The sequence below is a fragment of the Chiloscyllium plagiosum genome, unplaced genomic scaffold (assembly GCF_037043375.1).
Source record: "Chiloscyllium plagiosum isolate Xiang-an unplaced genomic scaffold, Cpla_swu_hap1 HiC_scaffold_5, whole genome shotgun sequence".
In the NCBI taxonomy this organism is placed as follows: Eukaryota; Metazoa; Chordata; class Chondrichthyes; order Orectolobiformes; family Hemiscylliidae; genus Chiloscyllium; species Chiloscyllium plagiosum.
In genome coordinates this window covers 120796714-120817833 of record NW_028270143.1, presented here as the reverse complement: position 1 = coordinate 120817833, position 21120 = coordinate 120796714, and the positions used below count along the sequence as shown (strand labels likewise).

Here is a 21120-nt window from a genome sequence, read left to right as displayed (position 1 = left end):
AGTCTACTGGATCTCCGCTGCACTCTCTCCTTAGTGAGTATATCCTCCCTTGTGTAAGGGAACCAAAACTGTGCACAACACTCAGCTGTGGTTCACCCAGCATTCTATTCAATTGCGGCAAAATCTTTACTCCTCTGTTCTAACTCTGTGCCGGTGAAGGCCAACATATCATTTGATTTCCTAATTGCTTGCTGCCCCAGTATATCAGCTTTTGGTGATTTGAACAATTTTTTTTGTACATATGTTTATTTATAATTGGTCATTAATCTTTCTGACTGTGGGATGATGTGGGAACCAAAAAAATTACAAACACAGTCGAGTTGGTCTTTTGAGATTGCCTGAGTACATTGATGAAATGAATGAAGGAACAGAAATTGTGTTCCTAACTTGGCTGTATCTGGAATTTCTTGGTGATAGTAACTGACAAAAATATAAATTGATTTGAGCATAAGATCATTTGAAAACTTAATGTTGTACATTGTTGCTGATTCAGGCATGCAATATTAGTGTGACTGGACACATTTTCCCCATCTGCTTATGGAAAGCAACAGTTTCCAGACTGATTACTTTCCTGAGTTACAATATTAATTTTTCCCTTAATTCTTCTTTGGCCCCCCCTCCTCCCACCCACCAACTACCAGCACCACCCAACGGATGGGAAACATTGTAGCACATGATTGCTAGTATCAATGTCAGAATGGTAGCTTAATGTTTTGTACTTGGGATGCCTTGCTAGAGGGGAAACTACTGAGTTCTGTCCAGTCATGTTAAAAGACCATTGACATGAAACACTTTCTCTGCTGTCAGACCAGCTGAATACCTATGACATTTTCTTTTTTTTGTTACCTCCTCAGACCTGCTGATTTATTGACAAGGTCATGTTGATCAATTTGATACTTGGATGTCATGTATGTGCTCTCAACTTTCTGATATCTCAAACATTTACTTCCGTGAATGTGAGAGTATTGTGCTTTTGATTCTGGAATATCACATGGTAGCTGTCAGAATAATGGTGGTCCAGACTTGGCATTTCTGTGAAGGAGATGATTATACACTCCCTCCTCATTCCTATGTCTTTTTTTCCTTGGAAGTTGTTTACTGTAGTAACATGAGTGAATGCTTGATACATCTATGCAGTGCATTTGATGATCCGTATAAATGGGGTGAATGGATTCCTCTGTGCTGCACTGTGCTTGCTTTGATCCCATATTCCTTAAGGTAACTTCTGATAGAACATAGAACCGTAAAACAATACAGCGCAGAACAGACCCTTCGGCCAGAATGTTGCACCGACCTGTAAACTAATCTAAACCCATCCCCCTACATTATCCCACCATCATCCATATGCTTATCTAAGGACTGTTAAATGCCCCTAATATGGCTGAGCTAACTACATTGGCAGGCAGGGCATTTCACGCCCTTACCACTTTGAGTAAAGAACCTGTCTCTGACACCTGTCTTAAATCTATCACCTTTCAATTTGCAGCTATGCCCCTCGTACAAGCCAATGTCCTCATCCTAGATGAGCATATAAGATATACAAGTTACCACCATAGCCACCTTCAAAGCAATTGGCCTTACTTTAGAATTCAACCAGACAGTTTCAGTTTTAACATCCATAAATTTTAAAGATGGGCATTTTTGATCCCCCAGATCTAGCATTTATACTATGGATGTTGACTGAAATGTAATGTTAAAACTGATTAAATGTTGCAGGTCTCATTGTCAAGGAAAATCTGGATTAAAAGTTTCATAAAAATATTTCATGCCTCGTTGTTGTCTTTTGCTAATACATGGGTTAGTTCTAATAAAGATACACATTAGTTTGTGTGCGGTAAGGTATATAAGCGATATAGTTGGTACTAATATTACTTTCAATTCAACTGGTCATGGATTCCAGTTTGAGGACAGATTTGGAAACCTAACCTAGTCTGATGCTTCAACTCACTACTGACTAGTCAGTCAATTTAGATTTTTAAACCAGTATTTACCTAAGGAAATGTAATTGAAGAATAGGAAGATGTCCTGATCAATGTCCTTCACTCAACCAAGCACAATGCACTTTGATAATTACGGGACCTTGCTGTGCACAAACTGGATGTGAACATGTCATATAAAGCAAACACTTCCTTTCTCACTTATTGTACATTCTGAACTATTACTCTACTGCATGTGAATGGGGGAGAGGGCTAGCCTATTCTGGTGAACCCATGAAATAAATAGTAAAATTGGCACAAATATGCAATAAAGAGTCAGTGTCACATTGGTTGAATTGTTTAAGTTATTTAAATTTGTTTAATCGGAGCAGCTGAATAGAGTCAGTACAATGGAGGACATATGATTTATTTGTTTGTTTGGATTCTGTTGTACAACAAACTTTTGACATTGATTTAATGAAAAAGGAGAAACCGTTTGAATAAAGTTTCTTGATTGTCGTGCCCTGTACTCTACACCAATTAAATATGTTGCCACATAACACTGAATGAATAGATGGTCATGTAAATTGCTAACTCATCCTGTGATAGCCACAGGTGAGCTGTGAGAAGAGTGTTGGTTGGCTAGTGTGCCACTATTTAAGAAAGGTGGTAAGGAAAAGCCAGGAACTATAAGCCTGACATCAGTGGGGGGCATGTTGTAGGAGGGAATCCTGAGGGATCAACATGGCTCGGGGGATATCTAACTTGAGTTTTTTTGAAGAAGTAATAAAGAGGATTGATGACGGCAGAGCGGTGGGTGTGATCTATATGGACTTCAGTAAAGCGTTCATCAAGGGTCTTCATGGGAGTCTGGTTAGCCAGGTTAGATAACATGGAATACAGAGAAAACTAGCCATTTGGATACAGACCTGGCTCAAAGGTAGAAGATAGAGGGTTGTGGTGGAGGGTTGCTTTTCAGACTGGAGGCCTGTGACCGGTGGTATGCCGCAAGGATCACTGCTGGGTCCATGCTTTTTGCCATTTTTATAAATGATTTGGATGTGAACATAGGAGGTATGGTTAATAAAATTGCAGATTATACCAAAATTGGAGGTGTAATAGACAGTGAAGGAAGTTACTGCAGAGTAAATGGGACCTTGATCAGATGGACCAATAGACTGAGGCATGGCAGATGGATCATTTAGATAAATGTGAGATGCTGGATTTTGGAAAGGCAAATCCGGGCAGGACTTACACACTTAATGGTAAGATCCTGGGAAGTGTTGCTGAACAAAGAGACCCTGGAGTTCAGGTTCAAAGTTCTTTTGAAAGTGGGGTTTCAGGTAGATAAGATAGTGAAAAAGGCATTTACTATGCTTTCCTTTATTAGTCAGACCATTTGAGTATAGGAGTTGGGATGTCATGTTGCAGTTGTACAGGACATTAGTGAGGCCACTTTTGGAATATTGTGTGCAATTCTGGACTCCCTCCTACAGGAAGGATGTTGTGAAACTTGAAAGGGTTCAGGAAAGATTTACAAAAATGTTGCCAGGGTTGGAGGGTTTGAGCTATAGGGAGAGGCTGAACAGGCTGGGGCTGTTTTCCCTGGAATGTCAAAGGGTGAGGGGTGACCTTAGAGGTTTTTAAAATCGAGGGGCATGGATAGGGTAAATAGATAAAATTTTTCACTGATCTCAAAAAGTTACTCTGCTTTCTTGTCACGGATGCTGCCAGACCTTCTGAGTTTCTCCAGTAATTTTATTTACTTCCCATCACTAGTTGCCCTTGCGAAAGTGGTGGTGAACTGCTGTAGTGCATTTAGTGTAGGTAATCCTCCCCTCACCATCACAACCACTGTGCTGTTAGGCAGCATCCGAGGAGCAGGAGAATGGACGTTTTGGGCATAAGCCCTTCATGAGGTCAGGAATCCAGGGGTGAGTTACTTGCTACAAGATTCCTAGTCTCTGACCTATTCTGTAGCCACAGTATTTATATTGCAAGCCTAGTTCAGTTTCTCTCAGTAACTCTTCGGATGTTAATAGTGCAAGATTCACTGATGGTAATGCAATTGAATGTCTTGGGATGATGGTTAGATTCACTCTTAATTTAGATGGTCATTGCCTGACACTTATGTGGTGCAAATGTTAGTTGTCACTTGTCAGCCCAAACTTGGATGTTGTCCAGATTTTGCTGCATTTGAACATTGACAGCTTCACTGTCTGAGGAATTGCAAATTGTGTAATTATGAGCAAACAACTTAATTTCTGAACTTAGTGGATGGAAGGTCATTGATGAAGTAACTTAAGATGGTTGGATGTAAATCACTCCCCTGTCAATGATGTATTGGAGTTCAGATGACTGAACGACATCATCTTTGGTTGTGCTAGGTATGGTACCAGTCAGAAGAGAATTGCCCCCGATTCCCATTAATTCTAGTTTTGCGCAGGCTCTTTGATGTGACCCAGTCAAATATGGCATTGATGTCAAGGGCAGTCTCTGTCACCTCATCAGTGGACTTCAGCTTTTTCATCTGTGATTGAACCAAGGCTGTAAAGAGATCAGGAGGGAAAGGCCCTGGCAGATCCCAAAATGAGCGTCAGTGATCAGATTGCTGAGCAAGTGCTATTTATATCACTGACAACTTTGTCACTTTACTGACGAATGAGAGTAGACTAATGTAACTGATTAGATTGGATCTGACTGTTATGTCTTGTACACCAAGCAATGCAATTTTCCACATGGTCAGGTAGATGCCAGTTTTGTGCCTGTGCTGCAACAGTTTGACTAGGAGTGTGGCAAGTTCTGGAGCACAAGTCTTCGATATTATTGCAGGAATGTTGTGAGATACCATAGCCTTTGCAATATTTAACAGCTCAATGGTATCTTGGTGTTATGTGGAGTGGATTGAATGGGCTGAAGACTAGCATCTGTGAAGCTGCAAATATCTGGAGGAAGCAATGATAGATCATCTGTTTGGCAGGTAGAATCAGAGAATCATGCAGCACAGAAGAAGCCCTTTGGCCCATTAAGTCTGTACTGCCAAAATTCATTATGCTTGTCTGTTCTTTCTGCACTAGGTTCACAACCTTAAAGGTTTCGATGTTTCATATTCGTCCAAGTACTTTTTAAAGTTACTGGTCTCAGTTTCAGATCCCTGCCACACTCTGGGTGAAAAATATCTTCCTTTGGTCCCATCTAAACTTTCTGCCTTTCAAAGTTTGTGAGAAGATTTGTAGCTCGGGTGCTCGTTGTTGTGGTTCTGTTCGCCGAGCTGGGAATTTGTGTTGCAGACATTTCGTCCCCTGTCTAGGTGACATCCTCAGTGCTTGGAAGCCTCCTGTGAAGCACTTCTCTGACGTTTCCTCCGGCATTTATAGTGGTTTGACTCTGTCACTTCTGGTTGTCAGTTCCAGCTGTCTGCTGCAGTGGCCAGTATATTGGGTCCAGGTCGATGTGTTTATTGATTAGAATCTGTGGATGAGTGCCATGCCTCTAGGAATTCCCTGGCTGTTCCTAGAGAGGCATGGTACTCATCCACAGATTCTATCAACAAACACATTGACCCGGACTCAATATACCGGCCACTGCAGCGGACAGCTGGAAGTGGCAGAGGCAAACCACTATAAATGCCGAAGGAAACATCACAGAAGCGCTTCACAGGAGGCTCCCAAGCACTGAGGATGTCACTTAGACAGGGGACGAAATGTCTCCAACACAAATTTTTGCCTTTTACTTTGAAAGTGTGTACCTCTGTACCTGACCTTTTGACTAGGTGGAACAACTACTTTCTGTCCACTTGTTCTTATCCCTCATAATCTTACACACCTCAGTCAGTTCCCCTCTCAACCTTCTCTGTTCTGTAGAAAACAACCCAAGCTTATCCAACCTTGCCTTCACATTGAGAATAGCCTCCATTGTTGGGTGGCATGATCGCTGAGCTAAATTGGACAGACTTTGAACAAATCTAGCAACTTAAGACTGGGCATCAATGAGGTACTGTGGACCATTAACAGTAGCATTCCTGATGAAGGGCTTTTGCCCGAAACATCGATTTTTTTTTTTTTCCCTGCACCTTGGATGCTGCCTGACCTACTCTGTTTTGCCAGCATCGCTCTGATCTAAACTCTGGTTCCCAGCATCTGCAATACTCACTTTTGCCTAGTAGCAGAACTGTAGTCCAACACAATCTATAACTGTTGGAATATTGCGTGCTATTCAGGTCTCCTTCCTATCGGAAAGTGTTGTGAAACTTGAAAGGGTTCAGAAAAGATTTACAAGGATATTGCCAGGATTGGAGGATTTGAGCTATAGGGGAGGCTGAACAGGCTGGGGCTGTTTTCCCTGTAGTGTCGGAGGCTGAGGAGTGACCTTATAGAAGTTTACAAAATTGTGAGGGCCATGGATAGACTAAATAGACAAAGTCTTTTCCCTGGGGTTGGGGGAGTCCAGAACTAGAGAGCACAAGTTTAGGGTGAGAGGGGAAAGATAAAAAAAGAGACCTAAGGGGCAATGTTTTCACACAGAGAGGGTGGTATGGGTACGGAATGAACTGCCAGAGGAAGTGTTGGAGGCTGGTACAATTGCAATATTTAAGAGGCATTTGGATGGGTATATGAATAGGAAGGGTTTGGAGGGATATGGGCTGGGTGCTGGCAGGTGGGACTAAATTGGGTTGGGATATCTGGTTGGCATGAACGTATTGGACTGAAAGGTCTGTTTCCATGCTCTAAATCTCCATGACTCTGTGTCCTCATGGCCTGGCTGGAGATTGCAGGAGGGTATGCCAAAAGCAGCACAAGGCATACCTGAAGGTGAGGTGTCAACCGGTGAACAAGACTACTTGCATGCCCAACAGAATGAACCGCAAGTGAAAGAAAGAGCTAAGTATTACCACAACCATCAGATCAAATCTACCTTCTGTAGTCCTGCCACATCCGCTCATGAATTGTGGTGGACAATTAACCAATTCACCGGAGGAGGAGGTTCCACAAATATCCCCATCCACCGTAATGGAAGAGCCCAGCACTTTGAAGCAAAAGATAAATCTGAAGCTTTTGCAGAAGTGCCAAGTAGAAGATCCATCTTGGCCTCCTTCAGTGCTCCCCAGTATTATAGATACCACTTTGATTCACTCCACGTGATATCAAGAAATGGTTGGAAGCACTGGATACTGCAAAGACTACAGCCCAAAACAGCATTCCAGCAATAGTACTGAAGACTTGTGCTCCAGAGTTCCCTAGCCAAACTGTTCTAGTACAATAACAACACTGGCATCTACCTACTGATGTGGAAAATTGCCCAAATATGGCCTGTACATAAAAAGCAGGACAAATCCAACCTGGCCCATCAGTCAAGTGATGGAGGTATCATCAACCGTGCTATCAAGCAGAACCCACTCAGTGATGCCCAGTTTGGGTCCCGCTAGGGCGACTGAGCTCCTGACTTCATTACAGTCTTGGTTCAAACATGGTCAAAAGAGCTGAATTTCAGAAGTGAGGTAAGAGTGACATCCCTTGACACCAAGGCTGCTTTTGACTGAATGTGGCATCAAGGAGCCCTAGCAAAATTGAAATCAATGGGAATCAGGGGGTAGATTCTCTGGTGGTTTGAGTCATACCTGACACATAGGAAGATGGTCGTGGTTGTTGGAGGCTGCAGGAGTTCCTCAGGGGAGTGTCCTAGGCCCAACCATCTTCAGCTGCTTCATCAACGATCATCCATCATTAGGGCAGAAGTGGGAACGTTCGCCAATGAACATTGCACAATCAGCACCATTCATGACTCCTCAGACACTGAAGCAGTCCATATCCAAATGCAACAAGATCTGGATAATATCCAGGATTGGGCTGACAAAAGGCAAGTAACATTCGCACCACACAAATGCCAGGCTATGACCATCACCAACAAGAGACAATCTAACAATTGCCCCTTGACATTGAATGGTGTCACCATCACTTAAGCCCCCACTATCAACATCCTTGGAGTTATCACTGATCAGAAACTTAACTGGACTCACCACATAAACACAGTGGCTACAAGAGCAAGTCAGAGCCTAGGAATACTGTGGTGAGTAACTCACCTCCTGACTTCAGAAAACCTGACCACCATCTACAAGGCATAATTCAGGAGTGTGATGGAATACTCCCCAGTTACCTGGATGAGTGCAGTCCTAATAACACTCCAGAAGCTTGACACCATCCAGAACAAAGCAGCCCACGTGATTGCCACTGCATCCACAAGCATCCACTCCTTCCACAACTGACACTTAGTAGCAGCAGTGTGTACTACCACAAGATGCACTGCAGAGATTCACCAATGATCTTCAGACAGCATCTTCCAAACTCAAGACCACTTCCATCTAGAACAAGGACAGCAGCTATATGGGAACACAACAAACTTTAACTTCCTCTCCAAGTCACTCACTAACCTGACCTGGAAATCTATCACTCTGTTCCTTCACTGTCGCTGGGTCAAAATCCTAGAATCCCCTCCCTAAGGGCATTTTGAATTGACACACAGCAGGTGAACTGCAGCGGATCAAGAAGGCAGCTCATCACCACCACCTCAAGGGCAACTTGGATGGGCAATAAATGTTAGAGAAGATTAGAGTGGTGCTGGAAAAGCACAGCGGGTCAGGCAGAATCTGAGGAGCAGGAAAATCAATGTTTCGGGCAAAAGCCCTTCATCAGGAATTTCTGATGAAGGGCTTTTGCCCGAAATGTTGATTTTCCTGCTGCTCAGATGCTGCCTGACCTGCTGTGCTTTTCCAGCACCACTCTAATCTTGACTGTAATCTCCAGCATCTGCGGTACCCACTTCTGCCTAATAAATGTTAGACAACCAGCTTTGCTCTCATCCTACTAAAAGATGAATAAAAAATACCTTGTCTTTATAGTTGTGTTCCACTGCAACCTCGTGCTGTAGAAGATTGCAATTAGAAAATTGCTGCATCCGTTCAGTAGAAAGTTTGCTTTATCCAAACAACATCCACAATTCGTCAATTGCTTTGTAACCAATTTGCGCTGACGAAACACAGATTATAGTAGAACGACCTGTAAAAGTAATTACATGCAAATAAGAGCAGAGCTATCTGGAGTGGAGTGGGAAAGGAGTTCAGCAGAAAAGACTGTTGATGAACAATGGTAGACAGTTAAGAAAATTGCTCGCAACTCATAGTAAAGATGTATTCCAGTTAGGAAGATGGTTTCAAATCAGTGTATTAAAAGAACATAGAATATGGCACAGATGAGTGACAAATTAGAAGATTGGTAAAGTTTTAAAAGCTAACAAATATTAGCCCAAAAATTGGGAGGAAATAAATTGAAGGCAAATAGCAGGTAACATAAAATATATATAAATATATTTAAATATAAATAAATATATATAAAATATATTTAAATATATATAAAAAGGAAGAGAGAGGCTAAAGTAAATTTAGTTCTGTTATAGAATGAGTTTGGGTAATAATTGGAATCCAAGAAATGGCAGAAGAGTTGAAGAAACACTTTATTTCAGTCTTCATGAAAGAGGATATTAATAGCATTTTGGAAACAATAAGTCAATGGGCAAACGTGTAGGAGCAAACAAGAACTAGACAAAAAAGGACTAGGGAAACTAATGGAGCTATAGGTGGTAATTCTCCTGGGCATTATGTGTTGAATCCTCGGCTACTCAATGAATTAAGTATAGGGATGATGGTTGCACTAGTAGTAATCTTGAAAAAAAAATTAGATTTTGGAAAACTGCCTACGTAACACCCTTATTAAAAAAGGAGACAAAAATAAGTAGTTATGGGCCAGTTAACTTAACATTTGTTATATTGGGAAAGTGTTGAGAGTTTATTGTAAAGAATATACTAGGAGACAATTTAGAAATGCACAATATAGTTAAGCAGAGTTATTATATCCTCATGAAGTGGATATCAAGTCTGATAAATTTATTATAGATTCTTTGGGACAGTAAAAATCAGAGGAGACAAAGAGAAAACAGTAGATGTCATGTATGTGGATTTCCAAAGGTATTTCATAATGTATTTCAGAGAAACCTACTTAAGATGATAAGAGCCCATGGTTTTGGTGTCGCATAATAGCATGGACAGAGGATTATCTAACTAACAGAAGACAGAATTGGGATTATGGGACATTTACAGGCTGGCAACTAATAGATTGCCACATGGATCAGTTCCATCATTCATATTTACATTATATATTAATTACTTGGATGACAGAATTGAACGTATCATTAGCAATTATATGAGAACAGTATTGGGTCTGTAGTCTTATGTTGCTCAGACTAGATTTAGCCAGTTTGCCTTCCTGAAAGGATGTTAGTGAACAAGATTTTTTTTAAAATGACAATCAACAATAGATTCATGGTCTTCACTAGATTTTTATTTAACTCAGATTCCATCAGCTGCCAACTCACCAGAACATTGCCTGAGTCTCTGGATTACTAGTTCAGCAACCATATCACTGCCACCATCTCTCCAAAATGGCCTTGCCATTGAATATTAAAAGGCAATAGATAAACATGGATTATTTCAGTATCTGAGGGATTGCAAATGATGCTGAACATGTGCATTCATTGGTGAACATCACAATATGGGATAATGTATGGAATATGGCCAATATAACTTGCAGTTTTTTGATGACATTCACAATAGTATTTGCACCATTATCATTCTGAGAACTTCAGCACTCTTATGTTCTGTCCAACTGACTTGCTCCGTCCACCACTAGAAACACATTTCACAATTTAAGTCTTTGGATGATTACTTTTCTCAAGTCCAATCCTCACCCCTCATATAAGACAAATCACAGATGTGACAATTTATTCCTCAAGGTCTCCACTGCTGAACAGCTCCTCAAATTTGAGAGATTATGATGACTGGAAGGATCACTGGACTCAACGTTAGCTTTGATTTCTTTTCACAGATTCTCAGACCTTCTGAGCTTTTCCAGCAACTTCTTTATGTGTTTCTGATTTACAGCAGCTGCAGTTCTTATGGTTTTTATGATGAATGCTTTTATTTACTTGTACTAATTTGAAAGGCTAAAAGTAGAAGAAAAGCATTGCATTAGTCAGCAGATGGAACAAACTAAATCAAGAAGGTTGCTTTGCCACACCTTGAGGGCAGTTAGGGATGAGCAACAAATACTGCCCCTGTCCAGGGCAACCTACATCCCGTAAAAATAAATTTATTTTACAATGACTTTCCAGTCTACTCTCCCTTCGTACCAGATTGAGATAGGGCAAGACTTCCCAAAGCTGGACCCCAAGTTGGATCCTGCTGCATTGAGGCAGCAATGGCTGCCATGAGACAGATTTGTATTCCTGTGCCCCTGCTCTAACAGGCAACCTTCCTGCTCCCCTCACAGTTCTTGCTGAGGGGCTGCAACAGTGCTCAAGTCTCCAAATGGAGTGGGGCAAAACGTTTGGGAAGCGCCGGGATGGTGGAGGTTGGCTGGGTGAAGCTGAGTTGCCAATCACCCAGTGCCTCCATCAGTAACTGGGGTGGGAGGAACAGAATGATAGAACTGAGGGTAAAGGAGGTGAAGAATGAAAGGATTGGGGCCGGGGTGGAGGGAGCGTAGGTCGGTGGGTTCACCAATTGGGGGAAGTAACAAACTCAACGCCAACAGACGGCGCATTCTATAGATTGATGGTGGGGGAGGTCGCACGTGACGCCGCTCGCGTCGGAGCCGTTGGCATGCTGTTTGTTGCTGCTGCGCGGGCTGAGCGCGGGAAGGCGCGTGGCGGGCGAGGTGTCGGTTGGTGGCAGTTAAAAGCGCGAGCGTCAGAGAGAGCCATCAGAGCGCTCCGCGATGGTGACAGGAGAGGGTTGTTAATCTGCTGCTCTCTGCTCCAGGGAGAAACAAACCGTTTAAGTCAATGTTGTCGGTGAGGGCGACCTCTTATTCTTGAAAAACATGGGCGTACACACAAAATAACGATATCACTGGTAGCCAGCGTTCTGTTGGCACCATTACATGAGAGGCATTGGGACACTTTTTTTTAATCCATCAGTGTTGGCTTTTCGTTCAAAGTTATGAGGATTGGTTGATTGCCTTTCGTGGACGATCTTAGGAGCTCCAGTACTTGGTAAGGGTTTCTTTCTGTACTTTTCCGCTGGGAAATTTTCACAGGAGTTGCACAATGAATGCAGCCCATGGCCATATGAACAAAACAAAATATTTACCAGTTTTCCTTTGATAAGTCGATAAAGGCATATTGATTCATGATGAGTAGTATTTTCTATCTTGATGGGGGGAAGATCGGTTGAAGAGCAAGCAAGAGAAGCAGGTTTGGCTGTGTACAGTTTTGGAGTTCTGGTTTGGAAACTGCTCTGAAATATTTTATTGTTCATTCAAACTTTTACAGAGCCATATCAACCTGCAGGCTCCTCTTTGATTCTGGAAGTGGTGTCAGGCTGTCAATGTGCCCAACTGGGGCGAAGCTCCAGATCCCACCAGGAACGTTTTGTGAAGAATTGAGCTGCCTGGTGTTGAAATTGCTTGAGGGTGGTACCCTTTTTAGGTGTGTAAGGGACTTAGCTGCCCAAGCCGTCCTCCAGGTGTGATCTGACTAGGGTTTGGTGCAACATTTCTGATCCTGCAGCCGAAGAGTGACCAGAGTTATGTCTCACAAAACCCAACATTTTGGTTGCCTTGGAGGCTGTATATTGATTTCACATGTTCTGCTTGTAAATTATAGTTGGGTGCTTCAAATGATCAAAAATATTTAACCAGCTTTCTTCTTCTGGGGGGATCGCTTGACACTGGGTCACAAAATAAGACTATGTGGCTTGCCACAGTTAATGATCTATTCACATAGATGCCCTAGGTTTCTCTGCTCCTCCTCCACATCTGTTAGAACTATACCCTTTATTTTATACTGTCTATGGTCTTTGTCCCAAAGTGGATCATCTGAAACTTCTCCACATTATGCTTCATCTGCCACCTGTTTGCCTACTCCACCAACTTGTCATATCTTTTTGAAGTACTGCACTATCCTCAATTTACAATTCTTCCAACTTTTGTGTTGTCTGCAAAGTTTGAAATTATCCCCTGTGCAACAAGATCTAGATCATGTAAATATATATCAGGAAAAGCATAAGTGCCAATACAGTACGGTAAAATCTCCAGCTTGAAAAATATCCACTAACCATGATTCTTATAATGTCAGAGATGTACAGCATGGAAACAGACCCTTCAGTCCAACTCGTCCATGCCGACCAGATATCCCCCCAACCCAATCTAGTCCCACCGGCCTCACCTGACCCATATCCCTCCAAACCCTTCCTATTCATATACGCATCAGATGCCTCTTAAATGTTGCAATTGTACCAGCCTCCACCACTTCCTCTGCCAGCTCATCCCATACATGTACCATCCTCTGCGTGAAAACATTGCCTCTTAGGTGTCTTTTATATCTTTCTCCTTTCACCTTAAACCTATGCCCTCTAGCTCTGGACTACCCGACCCAAGGGAAAAGACTTTGTCTATTATCCTATCCATGCCCCTCATAATTTTGTAAACCTCTATAAGGTCACCCCTCAGCCTCCAACGCTCCAGGGAAGACAGTCCCAGCCTGTTCTGCCTCTCCCTGTAGCTCAGATCCTCCAACCCTGCCAACATCCTTGTAAATCTTTCCTGCACCCTTTCAAGTTTCACAACATCTTTCCGATAGGAAGGAGACCAGAATTGCATGCAATATTCCAACAGTGACCTAACCAATGTCCTGTACAGCCACAACATGACCTCCCAATTCCTGTACTCAATACTCTGACCAATAAAGGAAAGCATACCAAACGCCGCCTTCACTATCCTATCGACCTGCGACTCCACTTTCAAGGAGGTATGAACCTGCACTCCAAGGTCTCTTTGTTCAGCAACACTCCCGAGGACCTTACCATTCAGTGTATAAGTCCTGCTAAGATTTGCTTTCCCAAAATGCAGCACCTCACATTTATCTGAATTAAACTCCATCTGCCACTTCTCAGCCCATTGGCCCATCTGGTCAAGATCCTGTTGTAATCTGAGGTAAACCTCTTTGCTGTCCACTATACCTCCAATTTTGGTGTCATCTGCAAACTTACTAACTGTACCTCTTATGCTCGCATCCAAATCATTTATGTAAATGACAAAAAGTAGAGGACCCAGCACCGATCCTTGTGGCACTCCACTGGTCACAGGCTTCCAGTCTGAAAAACAACCCACCACCACCCTCTGTCTTCTACCTTTGAGCCAGTTCTATATCCAAATGGCTAGTTCTCCCTGTATTCCATGAGATCAAACCTTGCTAATCAGTCTCCCATGGGGAACCTTGTTGAACGCCTTACTGAAGCCCATATAGATCATATCTACTGCTCTGCCGTCATCAATCTTCTTTGTTACTTTAAAAAACTCAATCAAGTTTGTGAGACATGATTTCCCACGCACAAAGCCATGTTGACTATCTCTAATCAGTCCTAGCCTTTCCAAATACATGTATATCCTGTCCCTCAGGATTTCCTCCAACAACTTGCCCACCACCAAGGTCAGGCTCACCAGTCTATAGTTCCCTGGCTTGTCTTTACCACCCTTCTTAAACAGTGGCACCACGTTTTCCAACCTCCAGTCTTCCGGCACCTCACCTGTGACTATCGATGATACAAATATCTCAGCAAGAGGCCCAACAATCACATCTCTAGCTTCCCACAGAGTTCTCGGGTACACCTGATCAGGTCCTGGGGATTTATCCACCTTTAACCGTTTCAAGACATCCAGCACTTCCTCCTCTGTAATCTGGACATTTTGCAAGATGTCACCATCTATTTCCCTACAGTCTATATCTTCCATATCCTTTTCCACAGTAAATATGTTGCAAAATATTCATTTAGTATCTCCCCCATTTTCTGTGGCTCCACACAAAGGCCGCTTTGTTGATCTTTGAGGAGCCCTATTCTCTCCCTAGTTACCCTTTTGTCCTTAATATATTTGTAAATCCCCTTTGGATTCTCCTTAATTCCATTTGCCAAAGCTATCTCATGTCCCCGTTTTGCCCTCCTGATTTCCCTCTTAAGTATACTCCTACTTTCTTTATACTCTTCTAAGGATTCACTCGATCTATCCTGTCTTTACCTGACATATGCTTCCTTCTTTTTCTTAACCAAACCCTCAATTTCTTTAGTCATCCAGCATTCCTTATACCTACCAGCCTTCCCTTTCACCCTGACGAGAATATACTTTCTCTGGATTCTTGTTATCTCATTTCTGAAGGCTTCCCATTTTCCAGCCGTCCCTTTACCTGCGAACATCCGCCTCCAATCAGCTTTTGAAAGTTCTTGCCTAATACCATAAAAATTGGCCTTTCTCCAATATAGAACTTCAACTTTTAGATCTGGTCTATCCTTTTCCATCACTATTTTAAATCTAATAGAATTATGGTCGCTAGCCCCAAAGTGCTCCCCCACTGACACCTCAGTCACCTGCCCTGCCTCATTTCCCAAGAGTAGATCACGTTTTGCACCTTCTCTAGTCGGTACATTCACATACTGAATCAGAAAATTGTCTTGTACACACTTAAGAAATTCCCCTCCATCTAAACCTTTAACACTATGGCAGTCCCAGTCGATGTTTGGAAAGTTAAAATCCTCTATCATAACTACCCTTTTATTCTTACAGATAGCTGAGATCTTCTTACAAGTTTGTTTCTCAATTTCCCTCTGACTATTAAGGGGGTCTATAATACAATCCCAATAAGGTGATCATCCCTTTCTTATTTCTCAGTTCCACCCAAATAACTTCCCTGGATGTATTTCCAGGAATATCCTCCCTGAGTACAGCTGTAATGCTATCCCTTATCAAAAATGCCACTCCCCCTCCTCTTGCCTCCCTTTCTATCCTTCCTGCAGCATAAGCTGCCAGTCCTGCCCATCCTTGAGCCATGTTTCTGTAATTGTTATGATATCCCAGTCCCATGTTCCTAACCATGCGCTGAGTTCATCTGCCTTCTCTGTTAGGCTCCTTGCATTGAAATAAATGCAGTTTAATTTATTAGTCCTACCTTGTCCCTTCTGAAGGCTTCCTTTTTCCAGCCGTCCCTTTACCTGCGAACATTTGACCCCAATCAGCTTTTGAAAGTTCTTGCGTAATACTATCAAAGTTGGCCTTTCTCCCATTTAAAACTTCAACTTTTAGATCTGGTCTATCCTTTTCCATCACTATTTTAAAACTAATAGAATTATGATCGGTGGCTGCAACGTGCATCCTCACTGACACCTCAGTCACTCTCCCTGCCTTGTTTCCCAAGAGTAGGTTTTGCACCTTCTCTACGAGGCACATCCACATATTGAAGTTTATCATTACTCTTATTCCCTCAGATATTACACACCGCTGTCACTATGTGTCAGGGAATGAAAATTAGATTGGTGCCAGTAAAATGGACTGCTTTATCCTTAATGGTATCAAATATCTAGAGTGTCGTTAGAGATATCCAGACAAATAGACAGTCTCCTGTCACATTTCTGATTTGTGCCTTGTAGATGTTGAAAAAGCTTTGAGCATCGAGGTGAGTTATCTACTGCAGTATGTCCATCCTCTTATCTGCTGTTGTTATCATGGTATTTATAATGGCTTATATAATTCAGTTTTTGGATAACGGTAGTGCTGTTGAAAGTCAAAGGATGATGGTTGGTTCCCCTCTTGTTGGAAATCGTCATTTTTTAGTACTTTTGTGATGTAAATATTACTTGTCACTTAATAAGGCAAGACTGGATGATGCTGAAAATGTGTTGCTGGAAAAGCGCAGCAGGTCAGGCAGCATCCAAGGAACAGGAGAATCGACGTTTCGGGCATAAGCCCTTCTTCAGGAAACTGGATGATGGATGATGTCCTTTGAGACGAAGACTGGATGATGTCCAAGTCTTGCTACATTTTTACATGGGCTGATTCAGTATCTAAGAAGTCATGAATGGGACTGGACATTGAGTAATCAGCAGCAAATACCCATACTTATGACTTTACAATGGAGAGATGGTCAGGCTTTGGACATTATCCTGAGGAACCCTTGCAATGATGCCTTGTGGCTGAGACGACTGACTTCCGACAAGCACTACTTTCTTCTTTCATGCTAGAAATGTCTCCAACCAGCAATGGGTTTTCTTTGATTCCCATTAACTCCAATTTTACTAGGGCTTCTCATGAACACACATGCTAGAAATGTCTCCAACTGCACACACACATTTGAGTCCATATTTGGACAAACCTGAGGTCAGAATCTGTGTGGTCCTGGCAGAACCCATTTGATAATGCTTTTGGCAATAAATACCACCATTTGCTATATAAAGATTGAAGTTCCCTACAACCTTTACAGTATTGAAAGTTACATGGACAACACCATTTACAAGTTGGAATGGAGTTGTCCATGTAACTTTCAATATTGGCTGCAGACCCCATTAAGTCTCATGGCATTGGGTCAAGCATGGACAATCATATAATCATACAGTACAGTCTATACTGCCAAAAATAGGCTACTACCAACACTAGTCCCACTTTTCCAAACCAGGCCTATAGTCTTGAATGGTTTGACACTTCAAGTACTTTTTAAAGGTTATCATGTTTCCCACCTCCACTACCATCCCAGGCTGTGCATTACAAACACCCATCATCCTCAAATCCCCTCTGAACATGTTGCCTTTAAAATGATGCCCCCTTGTTATTGAGACTTGTTAATTAAAGGGAACAGCTGCTTTCCTTTCACTGTGTCTATACCCCTCATAATCTTATAGACTTCTATCAGGTCCCTGCTTCTACCTTCTCTACTCCAAAGAAAACAACTCCAGCTTAAACAACATCTCATTATAGCTGAAATGCTCTATCCAAGGCAATAACTTGTTGAATCTTCTTTGTACTGGTCCCAGTGCAATTGCATCCTTCCTACAGTGTAATGACCAGAAATACACAGTACTCCAGCGGCAGCCTCATCAAAAGTTTTTTTTAACCAAAGCTCTAACATTACTTCCCTGCTCAGTGGAGCTCAAATGTCCACCTTCTTCCTCGACTGAGGACTCCCGGCAACCATGATTGACAGGGCCCTTAGCCATGTCTGATGCTTTTTCCTCATTTCTGCCCTCACCCCTTCACTTCCCTCCTACAATGACAATAGGGTCCCAATGGTTCTCATTTACTAACCCACCAGCCTCTGCATCCAAAGGATCATTATTTTCTTCAACTCCAGCCAAACATCTCACTTCACTCTTTTGTCAGTATTCTGTAGGGACTGTTACCGATCCACTCCCAATGTGTCCCCACACCTCAGCACCATTTTCTCCTACCATATCTGTCTATTTACCTCCTCCATCCTCCCAATTCCAAGATGCCAGACCAGAAGATATAGGAGCAGATACAGGACCATTCGGTCCATCGAGTCCACTTCACTATTCAATCATGACTAAACACTCAAGAAGCTTGACAAATTCAATTTTGAAAACCTGGTTGGCATGTGCTGCATGACTCTGATACCATCCATGACAAAGCAGCCCTTTTGATTGTTTTTGATAGATATGATGCCATTCACTCCCTTCACTAATGCACAGTAGCAGCAGTGTTTACCACCTACAAGATGCACTGAATACATTCATTAAAGCCCACAGCCACTATCATGTAGAAGGACAAGGGCATTGGGAACAGTAAATCCCCCTCCAACCCATTTACCCTTCTGACTAAGAAATCTATTTTCATTTCTTCACTGTTGCTAGGTCAAAATTCAGGAACTCTCCCTAACAACATTGTGGGTGTTCCTACATTAAATTGAGAGTAGTGATTCAAGATGGCAGCTCATCACCACTTTCTCAGAACCATTTAGGAATGGACAAAAGTGCTTACCCAGTCAACAAAGACCATAACTTCTGAATGACTTTTCTTTATGAATCAATCGTTACCCAGATACTAGCGCCGAAAAGTATTTAAAAAACAAACATGTTTAAAAATAACAACAAAAACAATTTATATGGCACTTTTAACACAAATAAATCAAGACTCTTCAAGAGCAATACCAGACAAGTTTGATGCTTGAGTAACTTGGCCAAAAGCTTTGTCAAAGAGATGTGTTTGAAGGAAGAATGAGAACAAGGCAAGGGATTTTTACTTAGAGGAACAGTTTCTGCATTATTTCCTACTCCCAGAGGTGGCAAAACCAAAATCCTGTATATAATTTTCTAATTTGAACACATTTCCCATCCCTGTTCTATATGGAATAAACAATTTGAAAGCTCAGCATTTTTTTAAAAAAGAAATATTAAATCTTTTGTTAACAACAGCCTCTGAACTGAATTGATATCTCAGGAAAACAACCTTTATAGGCATTTCCTTGAAAAGTTTCTTAAATGATCAAATGTTACTTTCCCTTCAAGTATTAGGCTTGTGTAATCTTTCTCACGCCCCTATATACATTAACAGTAAGTACGTTAGACAGTATCCATTTCTCAAAAACTTCATTCTCTGGTTTAACACTTTCTAAAGATTAGGTGATCATTCCTACCAATGCCTCGAACTTAATTTTCAATTTATGATAAATTGCTTTTACATGGCTTATGGCAGTGAAAACACAACACAGCGCGTGGTGATGGCTTAGTGCACGATGTTAATATGAACGTGCAGATGTAGGTGCATTTTCATTAAAACTCAGGATATATTATGGCCTTCTAAGAAAATTCGTGTAAATCCCAATGAATATTGCGCATGCTCAATAATATTAACACGCAGATTGAATTTGTGTGATGACGCCGGCAAGAGGAACGTTCACATGCGCGATTTGGCACTGGCAGTTTTACTAAAACTATTGTGATATGGTATGTGCAAGAACAAACAGCGTTGATAAGGCACACTCCCATTTACATTTATTTTGCACTTAAAAAAAAACCTGAATCTAGAGGTTAAACTCTAAAATGCATACATCAAGTATCGTACTGCATATGTTCGGTATATGCCACATTGATTTACTATAAGAATTATAGATTGTTATATTATTTACATACTCTTATGCCAACCCAGTAACAGATTATATGGGATTTCTTGATCTTTATTTACGAAATTCTATAAAATATCCTGCAAATGTAGCAGTTTTTACATTGATTACTAAACAGGATTTAAATGGAATCATCCTTGGGTGCCTCCTGAGTATTTCGTTGTTATAGAACTTCGCTTACCATTTATATCCTTTATAATTTATAGTAGATGGTTTTTCTACGTTGTTCGTATCCTTGAGTGAAAATGTAGCTGGATTGCTCCTTTTCTATTGTAGCTCATTATGGTGGTACTTCCATGCATTTAAAAGGCATCTGGATGGGTATATGAATAGGAAGGATTTGGAGGGATATGAGCCAGGTGCTGGCAGATAAGACTAGATTTGGTTGGGATATCTGGTCGGCATGGACGAGTTGGACCGAAGGGTCTGTTTCCATGCTGTATATCTCTATTACTCTTCTGACAAATGTCGTTCGTGGGCAGACAACATTTATGAATATATTTCAAAATTGAGTTGTCTTATAGTGGGAAGACTTTGGCATATGTAGCAATTAATTTTCGGCTTTTCGGTGGTTTTGTTATGAATCCAGATCCTTCAAATCAAGTTCAGGACATTTCAATTTTGGATATAATTACATGTATGTAAATAATTCAATATTTCCTCGAGTGCGACGAATAATCTATTCGAATCTGTAGGTGGAATATGCTACTATCTAGGATTCTGCATATATTATGTTAATCACAATGTTAAATCAGCATCCCTGCCATATTTATAGTTAATTATCGCCAATGACCTGTTTTTGGATAGAGAACTCGAGATTGTATTACATTTATTTTAATTAGCAAGGCTATTCCATACTGTAAACAGATTCCGATATCCTATTTTTTCTGGATATTTTAACTTTGAAGGACGATAACAATAAATTTATAGATTAACAAGACTGAGTGACCACTGCGAAAACTAAGAACACCAATGTCTGAGATGAAATCGAAAAATACTGTAAACACTCGACTGTTCGGTATGGTTCTAATAGGTGATCGATCTGAAACATTAACCTACCTTCCTGATTCCATATATGCTGGTTAGGTTGCTGCGAATTTGCAATATTTTATATTTCAGTTAAAAATGCCCTGGTAATTTCTGCCTTGATTGTCATTTTGCACTTCATGTGTAATATCTGCCTATTCTAAGGTCGACG

General features: G+C 41.5%; 1 long non-coding RNA gene across 1 annotated transcript in view; it reads right to left on the bottom strand.

Annotated features, from left to right (window-relative positions):
• The window catches only part of LOC148150015 (uncharacterized), a 23878-nt gene extending 2758 nt beyond the window's left edge, over positions 1-21120 (bottom strand). Inside the window, exons 1-2 of the long non-coding RNA XR_015757278.1 lie at positions 20982-21120; positions 8799-8968 (exon numbers count right to left, since the gene is read on the bottom strand). This is a non-coding gene — a long non-coding RNA (uncharacterized LOC148150015). The remainder of the gene's footprint in view (positions 1-8798; positions 8969-20981) is intronic.